The 16,331-nt window shown below is 36.0% G+C and overlaps 1 protein-coding gene across 2 annotated transcripts in view; it reads right to left on the bottom strand.

Moving 5' to 3' along the window:
• LOC139990465 (uncharacterized) overlaps positions 1 to 16,331 on the bottom strand; it is an 81,260-nt gene that overhangs the window by 49,633 nt on the left and 15,296 nt on the right. Inside the window, exon 1 of one of the 2 annotated variants that reach the window (XM_072009765.1) lies at positions 11,069 to 11,206. The exons of the other annotated variant lie outside the window; for it this stretch is intronic. The gene's annotated coding sequence lies outside the window, so the exon portion shown is untranslated. Of the gene's footprint in view, positions 1 to 11,068; positions 11,207 to 16,331 lie in introns of those variants that run through there. 2 annotated transcript variants of the gene reach the window in all.

Below are 16,331 nucleotides of genomic sequence, written 5' to 3'. Positions count from 1 at the left end.
AAACTGCCGTTCCGAGCGTTTCAAGTTCCTCGTTGTCACGTGTCCGGAACACAAATATTTAAGCGTAGCGTGCTATCACAGTAGCGTGTCACCAAGAGCCAGAGGACCATCCCTTTACGTATATGTTGTTCCTAGGTTTAGTTTCGTGACATTTACGTATCGTGTACCGCCACAGTTCTTGTCAAGTATAATTTAAAAATCTAAGTCAAACAAATAGTTGTATTGTATATAGAACAGTATGTTAATGACTGCTTATTTATGCACCACCAAAAAAAAAAAAAGATACTCCTTTTTAAATATCAATACACATTGGATACACGTCTACCATAAACGAATATAATCAGGCGCAGCTTTAGCATTTGGCGAAAAAACGCCGGCCGGAGAAACGAGCGGTGGATTTCCATAGTAAAGGTTCATTCAAACGCTGTTGTTTATTAATGGCGTATTTCTGATCTTTCGCAAACACGCAAGCCTTTTTCAAGGGTGGGAAGTTAAGGGTTCGGATAAAAGGCTGATAATACCAAGGTAAATAGATTAAAGGTGAAAGGGTAGTCGTTGGAAAGTTTTGAGGGAAGATAAGTACGTCCACGTTGACGAAAGAGAGCGCTCGCGTAATACAAACACAAGCCACTAATGACGTTGGAAAGGTTAAGGGTTCTTAGAACGGGTAGACGAAGTTGAGGATAAGTCGGCAGAGGAAGGATAAAGACTGGATGAATGCTGGCGAGCCAAGGATGTGAAAGGGTGGCGTTTTTCTACGACTCTGCTTTTCTCGAACGTTTCAAACGCTCACAAACAAATATCCGAGCAGCAGATGCAAACGGATTCGAGAGACGAGCCCACAGTTCTGATCCAATTTCTTCCGCCCCTCAGCTTTCCAGTAATTTTAATCGTTTCAACCTCTTACTCCTCTAATATTCTACGCGAGCGAAAATATTTGTAAAACCAAAGGAATTTCACAAATCCATCGTAAACGGATCGAGGTTTTATCATTATTTTTTGATTTCTTCTTTATAAGATTCTGAAAGTCCTTTCGACTTTTCAAGATTTCGAAAGATTCGTTCAAAGGACGGGTTAATTCCAGAGTCTCGAAGGATCGCTGCTTTCAACCCTTGTGTAGGCAAAATTGTTATTCGACAAGTGCATAAGTGAGAGTTCAAAGCTTTGCCATTTAGAACTTTTGTATGTTGGACGATTGATGAGAAAATAAAACGTTTCGACGTTTATTAAGTCAATTTCTTGCAATTTTCTATTCACTTTCATCTATTAGGTTGTCCGAAAAGGTTCTTCCGTTTCGTAAGGTGATAATAGATGAACAACAATTTCTCTTTTATATTATTTTATTGAATTAGGTATGATCCATTTCGTTCTATTTCTGTTATTATGTTCGTGCATAATTCAATAAATTAATATAAAACAAAAAACATTGTGCGTCTATTATTTCCTTATAAAATGAAAGAAACTTTCCGGAAACCTAGTACTTCTTATTTTATCTTACTTCACTCCTACTACAAAAACGAAATGAAAGTTCTTCACTATCATCGACAAATATGATCCAAATTGAAGTAATCAACACCGTTCTGATTGATATCATTGGTTCGAAATTGTAGGTGTCTCGAGTTTCCATTATTCGAGCAACGTCCATCGACTATTGAAACCCTAGTTCTAACCCATAATGGCTGTAAAAGATATTTGCATATGCCCCACCGAGGGCCCCTTACAGGTTCTACGTTCCGTTAAAATTTGTTGTACTCGTATGAAAAATACATACTACGAAATGACGCCAAGTTTGATATACTTGGGTTTCGTTAATTACTATACACGCGCTACTATAGCTACGATAGTGTACAAATACTTTTTATAGTCAATTTAATCTTCCAATCAAACCTTTCACGAGACGCACATGTGGCAAAGTGTGCATTCGAAAATTGCGTTATTTTTTAGAATGAAAATTCATATTATCTGACGTACACATAACGTACGTCTCTATTATTAGAATTATTTTAAAATTCAAATCTTAGTATTAAAATAATCTCACGTCAAGCATCAACCCTATAGACATTTGCCACATATCTCGCGACATCCTCAACAGCATTTTTCCTGATTACAGTTTAGAGTTACTGGATTGGCAACTAAGTGATTGCGGATTCTGCTATTATCACCTAATGATAAAATCCGCAATCACTTAGTTGCCAACCTAATATATACTCTGATCGTAAACTGCGTAGATCACACAATGATACGCGTCCACAGAAATAATTATTAGACAACTTTTGAGAATCATGTGGCAAGTTTGACAGGAATGGGAGCCATTCTTGCAGTGATTTGGCTCGATTACCTTACTTCGGTTCCTGTCAAGCTCAGCAGTGCACATATAACAACTTCGCATATAACGCGAGCTCCTTAATGATCTCGGAGTTCTGAGAGCTTTTGAGTTTACCGATCGCTGATGGCGAAAGCTCCGAAGCAAAGAACCTTTGTGCTCTAGCCTGAATTCTTGAGCTTGAGCCACCGACGATCTCTTATCGTTACTGCAGTCAGCTTTTCCTTTTCTCTCCTGATCCACCTCCTTGGTAAGGTATCCTTGTTCTTCATACACTTAGAGCTTTGTATCTTGAGCTTTGATTTCGTACGACGCCGGCGGTCGCCTGCACGCGAAATTCACTGAAATGCCCGCCAGATATGTTCTTTGGTTCGCTGCTTTAACGTTCACAATGCTTGTTAGAGTTGCCTGTTGCACTTTTGCGTTTTTCTTGCTTTGTACCGTTTCTTTTAGTCACTCGAGACGTGTCTATGATACGATGTATATGACGATGATTGTATTAAGTTGTCCGAAAAGTTTCTTTCGTTTCATAAGGTGATAATGGATGAACAATAATATCTCTTTTATATCATTTTCTTGAATTAGGTATGATCCACTTCGTTATATTTCTATTATTACGTTCGTGCATAATTCAATAAACTAATATAAAACAAAAAACATTGTGCGTCTATTATTCCCTTATAAAACGAAAGACAACCTACTATACGAACTACGGCGCACTGTTAGCCAAAATTTTCTGTGTATATTAAATGAAAGGTAGGAAATTTGAAAAGTATCATCCATTTCTGAATAAGAATGAAATTTCTAAGTTGGATAAAAATTGTTCAAAAGACGCCAGAAATAATTTATTTGCTATTTCTTCTTTGAAGATTGAATCTTCTTTGTTCTTTGGTTGGATTTCATTGGGAAAGAATACATGGTTTTTAGCTTCGTCCTATGTGTCACGATTTGCACAAGTTTTGTGAAAAAAACCAGCTGCGCGTCTAGCACTTAAAATATCGCGATCGATACTTTTCTCACCCTTTGTGATACTACAATTTGTAAGAATAAGGTTAATATTTTTCGAGGCAGAGTTGAAATCAATACCCTTATAAATATTTGCCGAGAGAACACCGTGAACAAATTTAGTAACGAGATTTTAAAGAGTTTCAGTAATACGCGATCGGTCGACAAGATATTGAATTTTTTAGACGATAAATAAGAGATGTGACGTATCATGTCTTTCCCCTGTGGGCTTCATATCTATCGAAACTTTTAGCGAGTCACCGAGTTACCCTTACCTTTTCAAGTTTTATCTCATCAGCCTGAACCGCTAACCTTTGTAAACCATAGTTTTTAAGTTATATAGCATTGTAAGATAGATTTAATATCAATCTTAATGTCAGTTCAGTGGATAGTTCTTGTGTAGCCAACGGTTTTTACTTGTCAAATCTAAAAGATTGTTGCGAGTATTTGATAGCAAAAATATGGAATGTTAAAGCCAATGTGAACAGCGGCAGAAAATTAAAGAAACGGTCGGTTTTTACCGATATCTGAGATATTGATCGAATAGAAAGAAAAACGAATAGTTTGCGGAACCTCGAACCGTGCAATACGTGTCCGAATAATTCATCAACATTTTTAATTCTTAAAAGTTATATTTTATTAAAAAAAATAGATAAAAGGAATCGAATGGAGGACAACAGTGAAGAATATTTTTTACAAATTTACAGGGAAACTTCGTCTATACCAATATATTTGTTTAGGAAGGTAAAATAAATGCGAAACTCTTATGGAAAACGCACATCTGCGAAAAACTAGAACTATTCAACGAAAGTTATGGAAAACGTTGATGCTGATTGGCAAAAGGTCATAGTTAGCAATCTACAACAAATTACTGACGTGTAAAACTATTTTCAAGCCAGTATGAACGTATGCCTGTCAATTATAATTATGGGCACAACCTGGAACTCCAATATCAAACCAATAGATGAGAAAATAAAACACTGAAAGTCATTTTCAATGCAGATTGCTACGTCCCGAACAAACAAATCAATAAAGAAACCGGTACATCCACTGTAAATGAAGACACAGCAGGTTATATCAACAAATTGAGCTAAAAAATTAACCCAACAACCTAGTCAAAAAATTATTGGACACCAGAAGAATGCGAAAGATCAAAGAGACATGACTTTCTACGTTTACCATTTTAGATTTAGCGACATAAGTTAAATAATATCATAGCGATGCACCACCGAGTCTACCCACGTTCGTGTCAATTTCAGTTGTCGCAGTCTATACTGATTATCATTGCATGATAGATTTGTACGTACGCAGATTCTATATAATTATATAATAAAATTATACAAAGAATTAAACAATTAAACATAAAAATATATGCATCAAAAAATACATAATCGAGCATAATTTGCAATCTGAGTGAGTTTCAAACTGAAGAAGCAAAAATTTCACAACAATTTCTTATTCCAACAATCGTCTCATAATTCTGTCTGTCATGTTTCCGAGCAAAACACCAATATCACGGTATCAACGACAACAATTCCACGGAATTCTCCTTCGTCTTATCCTTCTACTCTTTTAGGCCATTAGGTACATCCGTTATGCACTCAACTTTCCCAATTATCCGAACGATTTGCTTCGAGCGAGTAGATTTTAATATCGTTCGTGCGACGCGAGGTAACAAACTTTTCCAACTCTGCTCGAACATTCAGCCAACCAATTGGAAATTTTCAAATTTTCACAGCGTAAAATTAAAAACTAATAAGAATTGATCGTCAAGGATAAAAGAAAACTGTCGATACGTGGTGGTTGGTTCTCAATTCTCGGTTCAGTCGCACCTAACATAGTTGATTAGCTCGTAAAGTATTGAAATGCAACTAAAAACGTGAAACATGGAAATATCAAGAAGCAGTGGGAAATACCTTCGTCATTGGCACAATCGTGTTTAAGAATGGCTATTCGTTCTTTTTTTCCGCTTGTGACAAGCCATTGTAGCGAACGAGGCAGAAGATTTTAAATAAATTGCTTCCGTCCGCTTTGAAGAGGTCGATTTCGTTATCGGCGATTCGATTGCACGTTCAAAGAGAGTAAACTTCGTATTGTAGCTACGATTAGGCTTCAAAATCGATATCACCGAATGTGGAACGAGTCGCTTAAAATATTAAAAAAGAAAAAGAAAAAAAACAGGGAGGGAAAGAAAGGGGGAGAAATTACGTCCAACATCTTCGTTAAAGCGGGATGGTGAAAAAAAATGTTAAATTTGTACCCCTTCGGGCACCTAAAATTCTAATAAAGCATAAAAAGTCATAAAAAGTAGAATCATTTATGAGAAATGTGATGGGAAAGTTGTAAAAAAACGTAAATGAAGGTGGCTCGAAGGGCAAATTGGAACTTTCTCGTTTCAAACGATCGTAGGCTTCGAAATGAATGCGTGAAATGGAAAAATTCCAGCGCTATTTTGTGAAGAAAAATCGATATTCATATAGTATGTAAAAACTATGTATCGCTCAGACTGTTAATCAATAAGAATAAATGGTAAATCAAGGTAAACTATTACGATGCAATTATTCTATGAAATACGTTTGTTATTAGAGTAAGAGACCCTATGTACGTCTAAATAACAAATTAACAAATTTACATATGAATTTTTTATAAATCCATAATCTGTCTTCTATACACAGTTTTACGATAAAACATATTTCAATCACGTAAAAGACGATTAATATGAACAATTGTAAAACGCACGCTTTCACATATATATCTTTCATTCTATTTGCACGAGCTTTTATAAAATATCGAGTAAGTGGCAAAAAGGCTTTCAGCGGACGAAATTTGAGCGTTTCTTGTCTGTAATTTACTTCTAAAACAAGATCGAGTGTATCAACTACGAACAATTATTGTTGTACTTTCCAATAAAATCATCGTCAACGACTCGCCAAGTGTAAGTGCCGCGATGTACAATGTCTTGTTCGAATAAGGAAACACTTGGTTGCTTTTTCATCAGTTTCCATCTTTTGTAGCGAAATTCCGCGTTCTATAATGCAACGTGTCCACCACGAAATATCGCGCTGCGAAAGTCTAGCTGTCGCATCCGTGAAATACGTTGCCACTGCTGCAGCTCGTGGTTTTCTTATAAACGTACATGGAAAAGTCAAAGAGTTAGAGCGCGCTGAAAGTAAAATACGTTAACGTGTAACGATTAAAGTGAGCTGGCTTTTTAGAATGATTTTATCGTTCGTTGCGCAGCCCAACAAAGAGGAAATTAATTGACAAACGTGGCACGCGTAAATTTACAAGTGGAATTAAACCGTTACATTTAACAGGGATAAACAGCGGTGCAACGATTTCGCGTTTCGCTACAAAGAGTTACGATGCTGTATCAAGTTCAGCGCAATACTTGAAACGATAAAGCAAGGGCCTATTACTCTCTGGGATCGTCCCCATTTTTTCAAGACACGTAGAAAGATACAGCGAAATCATGAGCAACGCATCTTCGAATCGTATATCTCCGAAAGGAAGCTCGTTAGTCGAAGTAAAAACCATGTTAGATAGTTATAAATCATCATTAGTGGACAAATATGCTATTTAGAGGCGCGAAAGTATCTTGCTAAGCCCTGGAACGAAGCTCTTGTTTCGATGATTCACAGGAAACCATAAACACCCTTCCGAGAGTGTTGAGGTTATTAGATATATGTGAACAAAGGAACGCGTGGATAAATTGTAAGGTAGAAAATATATTTTAATACTGAGGCGTAAATACAAATCGGAATATAATTGAGCTGGTCCAGATCCGCACGCTAGCAGTGTTACCCTATGACTGAAAACCCTGAAGCCAACGTCACCTGTTTACTGTTTATGGTTTGCCTTCGATCCAGTCTTTTCTTTTTTTTTTTTTTTCTTTGTCTATACGCTGTCGATGGTTTCAGTGCTTGAGAAAGCTAAAAGACCAGATGTAGAGTTTTTTTAGAAGCGATGACCACTTCAACAGAAAGGATACTCAAGTTCGACTTTTCTCTGCGTATTGTTCGTTGAATTTCCAACGAAGACTACAAATGAGCAAAACTATAAGTGGAGTTTCTTGTCTTTTATGGAACATTTTTAAGGAAGCAGTTTTAAGATTCGTTACGTTATGAATTACTATTACAAGGTTTTTCCTATTTTTCTGGCTCATTTGTAGCGACTTAGTCTGTGAGCGATTATGAAAATTTCATAATCTTACGAACAAATCAAAGAATTTGTGGCGAGATTAACTGTACGTTTTTCACATAACAGAAATTTCTTCGTGTTTCTAATCAGTGTAATTAGATTCTGTGAAGTATTTGCAAACTTCGTACGTCTTTTTATGTTAATGTAGCCATCACTTCTAAGAAAACTCTACATCTGATCTTTTAGTTTTCTCAAGCACTGAAGCCATCGACAGCGTATAGACAAAAAGACTGGGACGAAGGCAGACCATAAACTGTAGATAGGCGACGATGGCTTCAGGACTTTCAGTCATGGGGTAACACTGCTAGCGTGCGGATCTGGACCAGCTCAATTATATTCCGATTTATATTTACACTTCTGTATTAAAATATATTTTCTACCTTACAACTTATTCACGCGTTGCTTTGTTCGCATATCTAATAACCTCAACAGTTTATATCTTGTTAATAGACGAAACAACATCATGTAAGTTACTTATGGTTTTCGAATTATGTTACGTTTATACGATTTTTACGCGTTGCTTCGTTGCTTGCTGTTTAATGGGTTCATTCACCGTGTGACAATTTAACGCAGACAGAAACCTTTTCTCCGCTTGAAATATTTCCGAAGAGATTTCTCGTCCCTTACTTGACAAGCTTGCACTCTCAAGCGATAAATTCGAGACGCCTGATTTAGAAATGTTACAACGCCGTTCGAAACGAAAACGTAGAGAATCCAGGAAAGGAAAGTGCAAACAAAATACACCGGCAGCTAAAAAAGTTTCGGCAGAAATCACGCCACGTGTATAATAAAATTCTCTAGCGCAACGCTGATTACTGATTCGATTACTCATTCGATTACATTTGATTGCGACCTGGCACTGCGTGCATACTGCCATTCAAAAGTATCCGGACACTTGTTTTTTGGCAAGATGTATTTTTATTACACAATTGCTGATAAATTGCAACAATTTCATTTTCTACCATCATTACACCTACGTAGAATATTACGTTCTGTAATAACAAAATCGTGCACGATGTTATATTTTGGAGAATACAAGAATAGACAGTATAGCTTATAATTGTATCATTTAATGACGACAGTGGAAACAGCAAAGTGAAAAAAAAAATAATAAAAACGTAAATGTAAAAATGTGGTAAATGTAGTTCTTCTTATAGTAGTTAATGAATGGAACAAATATTTGCTGAAGCTCTATTTCTTTGATTGTATCCATCAAAATGTAAATTTGCACAAAAACATCTGCCGTCCATTTGTCACAACACGCGCCAGATTACACACTGTTTTCGTCATACCGTAAAACTTATTACAGTTTTTAAAAATAACAAACAATAACAGTTAACCAATGTGCAAATATCGTCGCAAAAGTATTCGAAATACTCGAATACTGGTACAAACAACCGTACTTGTCAATGATTTAATTATTTAACTGTTCAATTGTAGTAGCTCTCCGCACGTATGAATTAATTGGGAATTGTGCTACCCGTTTTGAACAATGTCAAAGATACGTGCAATAGGTATACATTAAAATATTACACTAGAATAAAATAAAATAGGATAGAATAGAATGCAATGTAAATAAGAATATAATTTAGCAAAAAGAATAGGTCAATAATATATATGTTTATATTAATGTTTAACTCATCAAAGATCGTGAAATTAAATAATGTGTAAAAGATGAGTAAACACAAAATTATCACTAACAATATATAAATGCATATAAAGTAAATTATTGTGCTATCAAGGGAATTAGAGAAAAATGTATTGAAATAACAGATATAATAAATTACAGAAAGCCATTACACAAATCGTATTTGAAACAAATAGGATTTTATCATAGTGATATAAAATATATGAATTTCTCTTTCCATAAAATTGTAGAATTCATATCGAAGGGGGAATATTCGATTGTTCGAAAAGTTTGCAGCGTTTTTATCCTGAATTTCTATCGAATATTGAAATATTCCAAAAAATTCCGCTCTTAGATACGAAAGAGAATTCGGGAAGAACATAGAAAATTCTTTAGTAAAACAGGTTTCTTCTCTCAGTGAGACAATCTTAAATTTCATAAATCCAAGAAATATTGAATCGTAATTGAAATGTATTAATATAATATATATGTCGGAGATGAAGGGACGCCGGAGCCTTTCTTTCGGAATATTTGGGAAGGTCCCCAATACTTTAGTCCAGACTTTTTATTATAGTCGTAGTTAAACAATAAAACTGAGAAATAGCTGTTTATGAGTCAAGTCAATTATGATTGTCCGAGATTTGTGACAGTGGGCTTGGGCTCGAAGTGACATAATGGGTAACTGAACGTAGCCACGTTCACGGGGGGGGGGGGGACGTGTACCTAACAGAGGTATAAAGTAATTAAATAACTCTCCTTAAAAACGGAGATTGATCTGAATAATACGGAGAGGAGTATATAAGGGCAGTTCCACTTGGACTGAGGTGCAATCCGATCAGTTCGACTAGCCCAGTGAACACGTACATCAAGTTCCTAATCGCGATCGTCATCCCGTTGACCATGTATTCGTTATCGAACCTAAATTTATCGTCATAGACATCTCTATCACTCAATCATCGATATCACTTGTTAACTTTTGTAATACATTCCCATAAACAAATATCACCTGGTATAAGACAACTATGGACAACTAGCAGCAAGACTCATTACACGTCCCGTTTTCCAAAGATGATTCGACATATATATATATGGTAATATAACATAATATAACGAATATAATATACCCTCGTTATTATTTATTATAGTTTTTGCGAAACGTAATGATAACTTTCATAAAACTAGAAAATCTAGACGAGAGAAATAGTGGCGAAAAAAATATCAAGGGAATCCTTGGAATTTTCTTTTTGAGCCATGACGTTAAAAGACGGAATTCGATAACATAAATCGATCATTAACAAAATTTCAAATGAAATTTTTGTAGTGACGCGATATTAACCTTTATTGAGCTAATACGTTTTAAAGTTGCAGTTAAATTCAATCTTAAGTTTACTTTTGCTTTTAATTTTAACTTGTAGTGAGATTACAAGAATAGGAAGGAAAATTCTGTAATTAGAACAGTGTATAAGATAAGATAAGACAAGAGACAGTAAATGCAGATGTAATTGGAAGTCACCCAATGCGGGAAGGCATGAATAACAAATAAATAAAAAGATTATACTTATGAATGGCAGCGTACACACAAGTGTCGTCGATTGATGGTCCGAAATTGATGGCAGCAAAATGAAAAAGAGAGGGAACAGAATTCTCGCTCTGTCTGTTATTCGTCGTTGTTATTGCATTCGGTCACGAGTTCGTTTCATTTTATTTTCCTCTCTCATTTTTCCTCTTTCATTTCAACGCCGGCTGAACGTTAAATAAAGCACGTCAAACGCGAAAATCCGCAATTTAAAAGTTTCTTTGTTAACGACCTGTCGTTGCTACTTGTCGCGTTAAAGGTAACGCGACGAATCGCGATCCTCTTTTGAAAGTTTCCAAACTGCGCGACTACCTAGTCAAACGAGAGGAAAGCTTACCTTCTTGTCTCTTTTCCCTCTTCGGTTACAAAATCCAAGCTTTTAAAAGGAACACTAGTCGACTGGATAAAGTTTAACTCGAACGAATCACAATACCGCGCGTAACGTGCAAAATCGCAAACACTTTCACGCACGTATCGTGTTTTATTCGATCACGTTACATTTGCTTTCAACGGAATCACTCGCGTCGTACAACTGTCACGAACCTGACGTACAAAATTCAATATACGAAATTCGTTCAAGAAAACGAAACCGCGCATTAGTCGCAGAAACTACCAAACTAGTTGAAATGATTGATAGATTTAGATTTTCTGTGTTTATCGAGACAAAAACGTTACTTACGTCATACGAAAGCAACAAGTGAGAAATATGACAAATCGCGTTTCAAGTGTTTCGTAGTACAACGATTCTAAGAATCGATTTAAAAACCAAATCACCTTTTCAAACATACCACAAAATCCTAATCAATTGGTCATAGCGAAAATTTGCACTTTCTAATACCACCATATTTCTGTATCTATCTTTCGCTCTCGATAAACATCGTTTAAATATCGAGGTCGTTTCCTGATTGCTGTAAACTTTGATCGATTCGTCAGTTTCTCTTGAACGTTGAATCTCAGAAGCTACTAACGGAATTGAGTACACCTCGTAGAAAGTCTTTTTACTTTTTAAATAGCCACTTTTACTTTTCACTGGACATCCGCGTCTTTCGCCACATCCGTTATTTCTCTCACAGGCTTTTAAACTCCTCATAATTGAACGTTCCACTGTCGGCACAAATCGTTGGCATAATAGGCCTGCTAAAGTAAAACAATGAGATTGCTCGGTGAAATTAACGGCTATTTCTTATTACACGTTGTTCGAAGTCCTGGAATTGCCAAGTTTAATAACAGTGTCGCTTGCGTTTCACGATATTAAATTTTATGTTTAAAATCGTAGACGATACACGTATCGAGATTCTGTTTTAACTATTCATCAAATCTAAAACGGTTGCTGTTAATAAGAACTGTTGTTTCTAACCAGAACACATGAAAATTAATATTTTTTGATTAGTCAATTCTTCGGAACATCTCTGAGATCTTTCTCAATGTCTTTCATAAGTCAAAAGAAGGATGTTAAAAAATGTCAAAAAAACGGATCAATCTGAAACGTGATGAGAAAATTGGGAAAGAGGAGCGCAAAGATGAAAAAGTGGCAGAAGTCAAACTTATCTACGCGTTACACGTAACCTTCATGTTCTTCGCATTTCGATTCAGCTACGGAATAATTATTCGTCCATGTCGACGTAATAATTCTTCGGGAATTCCGCTGATAAATCGGTGGAAGTTTGAAATCGAGCAAAATCCGAAGTACCAGCAGATTGTTGCTACGTGAGAACAATAGCCAACAACGATCTCGTGGTGTTTCGGATTCGTTCGGTTTCAAACTTCGATTGATTTATCACCAGAATTTCTAAAGAATTGTTTCCTAGATGAATTCGTATCTGTTCACTGTCACTTTCTCGTCTCCGCGTTCGTTTGTTTTCAACTTGCCCGTCGCATTTCGGATAAATGATAACGTGCATTTTTCGTTGCTCGACAGATGCTCTTGAATGTCCGACAAGAATTTTTCGTCCGCGTGGACGTTGAAGAATGCCAGTTTTTTAATATTCTCCTTTGAAATCATTGAAACGAACGTGGATTTCTAGCAGCAGAAACGGAACAGCGACAGTTTGAACATTTCCTCGTGGGAAATCATTTCATTGTTAACGAAGATGTGTCAACGGACGAGCGCATAGATCCTGTGCAGCTCCCTCGATCCTCGTTTAACATCTAGATTCGAGCACGCCAGTAATGTCGTTTCAACCTCGTGTCATGTTGATCGTATCGACAAATACGACTGCCGCTCGTCGATAGCCAATTCCCATTGCTGAATATTCACCAGGCTTAGAGATGGCCCAGAAAAATATTTAGACACCTATAGAAACTTTCTTTGCGTATATTTTATACGTGTAATACAAGATATATTGAAATTTCATCATTGTAACGAATCGCGAAAATCACAATTATATTGAGAAAGTTTGAGCAGAATCTGAGATTGTACAGAGAAATCGGACGATATTTAGTGCAAATATAATATCACAAAAGTATTCAAACAACTGATTATCCATTGTAATTAGTAAGCCTTGTTGAGATTGACTAATAGAGCAACGAGTGGATGAATTTGTAATAGAAAAATATACTGAAATAAGTATAGGTATAGATATAGTGTATGCTGATCATCCTTATTCTTACAGTGTTACAATACAACAGGAAGAATATAGTATCACAAAAGTATTCAAACAACTGATTATCCATTGTAATTAGTAAATCTTGTTGAGGTTGACTGATAGAGGAACGAGTGGATAAATTTGTAATAGAAAAATATACTGAAATAAGTATAGGTATAAGTATAGTGTATGCTGATCCACATCCTCATCCTTACAGTGTTACAATACAATAGGAAGAAGATATGATAAGGAGCACGTTCATATATTTCTAGCAAAGAACATTACTAAAAAGTTAACGTTGGTGTGTAGCTCTAGCTGAAAGCTACAAGAAACAGCAATAGAAATCTACTTATAGCTCTTTCTAGACTTTATAATCCAAAACAAAATTTATATTCAAGGGCACAATAATATGGACCTTTCCGTATTCTGAAATTTTTTCACTAAATTCTATTCTCTTCATAACAGATGTCTGCAGGTCACGGGTATACAAAAGAAAAGGTTTTTTTTATTATTTAATTTGTACTTTACAATTTGTCCAGCTGGACATTTGGCAAATTTTTCTAACTTAATTGCTAAATAACATGTGGATGGCTATCCCCAGCGGGATACCACCTTTGAGTTTGACTATTTTATTTCTTTAGTGAGGTCAGTGGGGTTTTTTCTTTTTAATTTTCTTTCTATGAGAGTTTTGCTCGCTTCAGCAGCTAGCTGGTTTAAAAGAAAAGGTGTAGAGCTTTTCTTGAAGGAATTATTTGAACAAAATTCATCTTTCTCATTTATTGTAAAGTATTGGCATGAACAATTGTTTTAAACATGCAGATATAACAAAAATAATGTACAAGTGATCATGGGACGATTCCCTACCAAAGAGTAAAAAAGAAAAATACGAAATAAAATTTGTTCGTCCGAGGTCTAGTATCGGAGAAAATCGACTTTGAAAATTTGTTTGATATATATATATGTGAATATGACTAGGTACGAGTGAACAATCAGATGGAGATTATTCTACGTGCGAGTATAAGCGAGAAATGTGGAACAGAACTTTCCCGTTTAAGAATTCATTTTCAAGAAGGTAAAGTTGGTCCATGTTTATTTAATAGTCGGTCTAGTACACAAGTATGATAAATCTTCAATCTTACTTTCCTCGAAAACAAAACGTCTTCTGAAAAAATGTTATTCCACATCTTCGACTTATTTTTACACCTGAAATAATATCCTATCGATAACGTTCTCCTATTTAGCCTGTAATTAGTCACGTTCAAGTTTACTTGATCAATTTTCAGACTCGATTTTCTCGAAAACTAAGCTTCTCGAGGAATCGCCTCGTGATCGTTTGTACGTGTTACTCGTGTACGTGTTACTAACACAACTGTACATTATTATACGTATACTGTACATCAATATTTCAAAAAGCTCCTGGGTGCGATGAACGTCTGTTGTAACTTCTATACACACTCTAAGATCGATTTCATATTCTGGCCGTATGATCGGGTCAATCCTGTCCCACAACGGTGCGAACGAACGTTCAAAATGCCTCCTCTAACGCACATAATAGAAATTTTCTCTGACAAGTGATCGAATATTAATGTAAGTCACTGTGTATCGTACAACCCCTATTCTCTGCTGCTTCCCATTTCTTGCAGAGGTACAACCCTTTCTACTACCTCTCTTTACACCCTCTCAATGTTTCCCTCAAGAACCATTGTTGAATGGCCCCTTATAGCCCCTCGCTTTGATATCTGCTTTCTTGTTGAATCACTTTCGAACGTGCACTCGCAATTTTATCGCTGCTTCTGTCTCTTTTTCTTCAACGTTCCCCTCGCTCTCCACCTTCATTTTCCCGTATGAGCCGCACCATGATCATCTATCAGTTATGAAAGCTTAATTCGATTCGACTTCGCGCTCAACGGTGGGAAATTAAACGATCGAACGACGCCGGCTTCGATGTATCTTTTTCGCGATTAAACGCTTCTGGTTTCGATACGGCCATAAGCTGCTTGCGATTCAACGTTACTCCTTTATTATCATAAATCATTTACTTGGTCGTCACTTCCACTCAACTTAGTTTCGTTATCCGATAATCGTTCGCAGTCAATCAATCTCTCGTCTTTTCCGACATTATTAAATTATGACGATTAGTAATCGATACGCTGAATTTAGTACGAACAGCAATAATCTTGTTCAATATTTACGAGCACGATAAGAGAAACGAGAAACAGTTCGAATAATTTTACGATCTGATTAACATCATCTGTACAAGAATATTTAGAGTGACGGTAAAACTTCGTTTAAAATTCTATTTATTTACTTCAACTTTATTTATAACTCCATTTATTTGAACGATATATCGGTAGCTGATTAAATAAAGTTTTGCCAAATTGAATCCACTTGCGCGCATGTGAACTCTTACTATACGAACGAAAAATTATAGTTAGCGGATAATCTGTAATAAATTCATTTTGTCTCTACTATCCAGTCTCCGGTATTTCAAACAATTTATTTATACTTTTGTCTTCCCTTCTTTCCATACCTCATTTCAAATTATCCTATAGGTGTTTCATAACATTTCATCGACCACTCTACCGAAGTATTTCCTAAAAGTCTGTGGCGCAAGAAAGACTACGAACGAGTAGCGCTATTGCAGGGAATACGTAAATATTCGTTTTTAATATAAAATAAGTGATCACGTAGATGTCATTACGAGACCGCTATCGTGCCTATTTTGCATGGTACTGTACCTCCAAACAGCTACGGGAAAATGAAACTTGGTGAAATTGCACCTCAAAGTATGTAGAGAACGAGATCACGTACCCGGGCTTTACGTAATTACGATTTGAGTTAACTCTGTTCGAAAATGCAAATTATGCACACCGATTCGACAATCCTCGACCGCTTGATTCTAGAGTTGCAAAGCGTGTTTATCAAACGAATGCACGTTTAATACATTGTTTGCTGCAGTAATAACACTGAAGATCCGCGATCGGAATGCAAATTCAAGCAAACCCATTTTACTTT

The sequence above is a fragment of the Bombus fervidus genome, chromosome 9 (genome assembly GCF_041682495.2).
Source record: "Bombus fervidus isolate BK054 chromosome 9, iyBomFerv1, whole genome shotgun sequence".
Lineage (NCBI taxonomy): Eukaryota > Metazoa > Arthropoda > Insecta > Hymenoptera > Apidae > Bombus > Bombus fervidus.
This window is presented reverse-complemented; position numbering and strand designations above follow the sequence as displayed.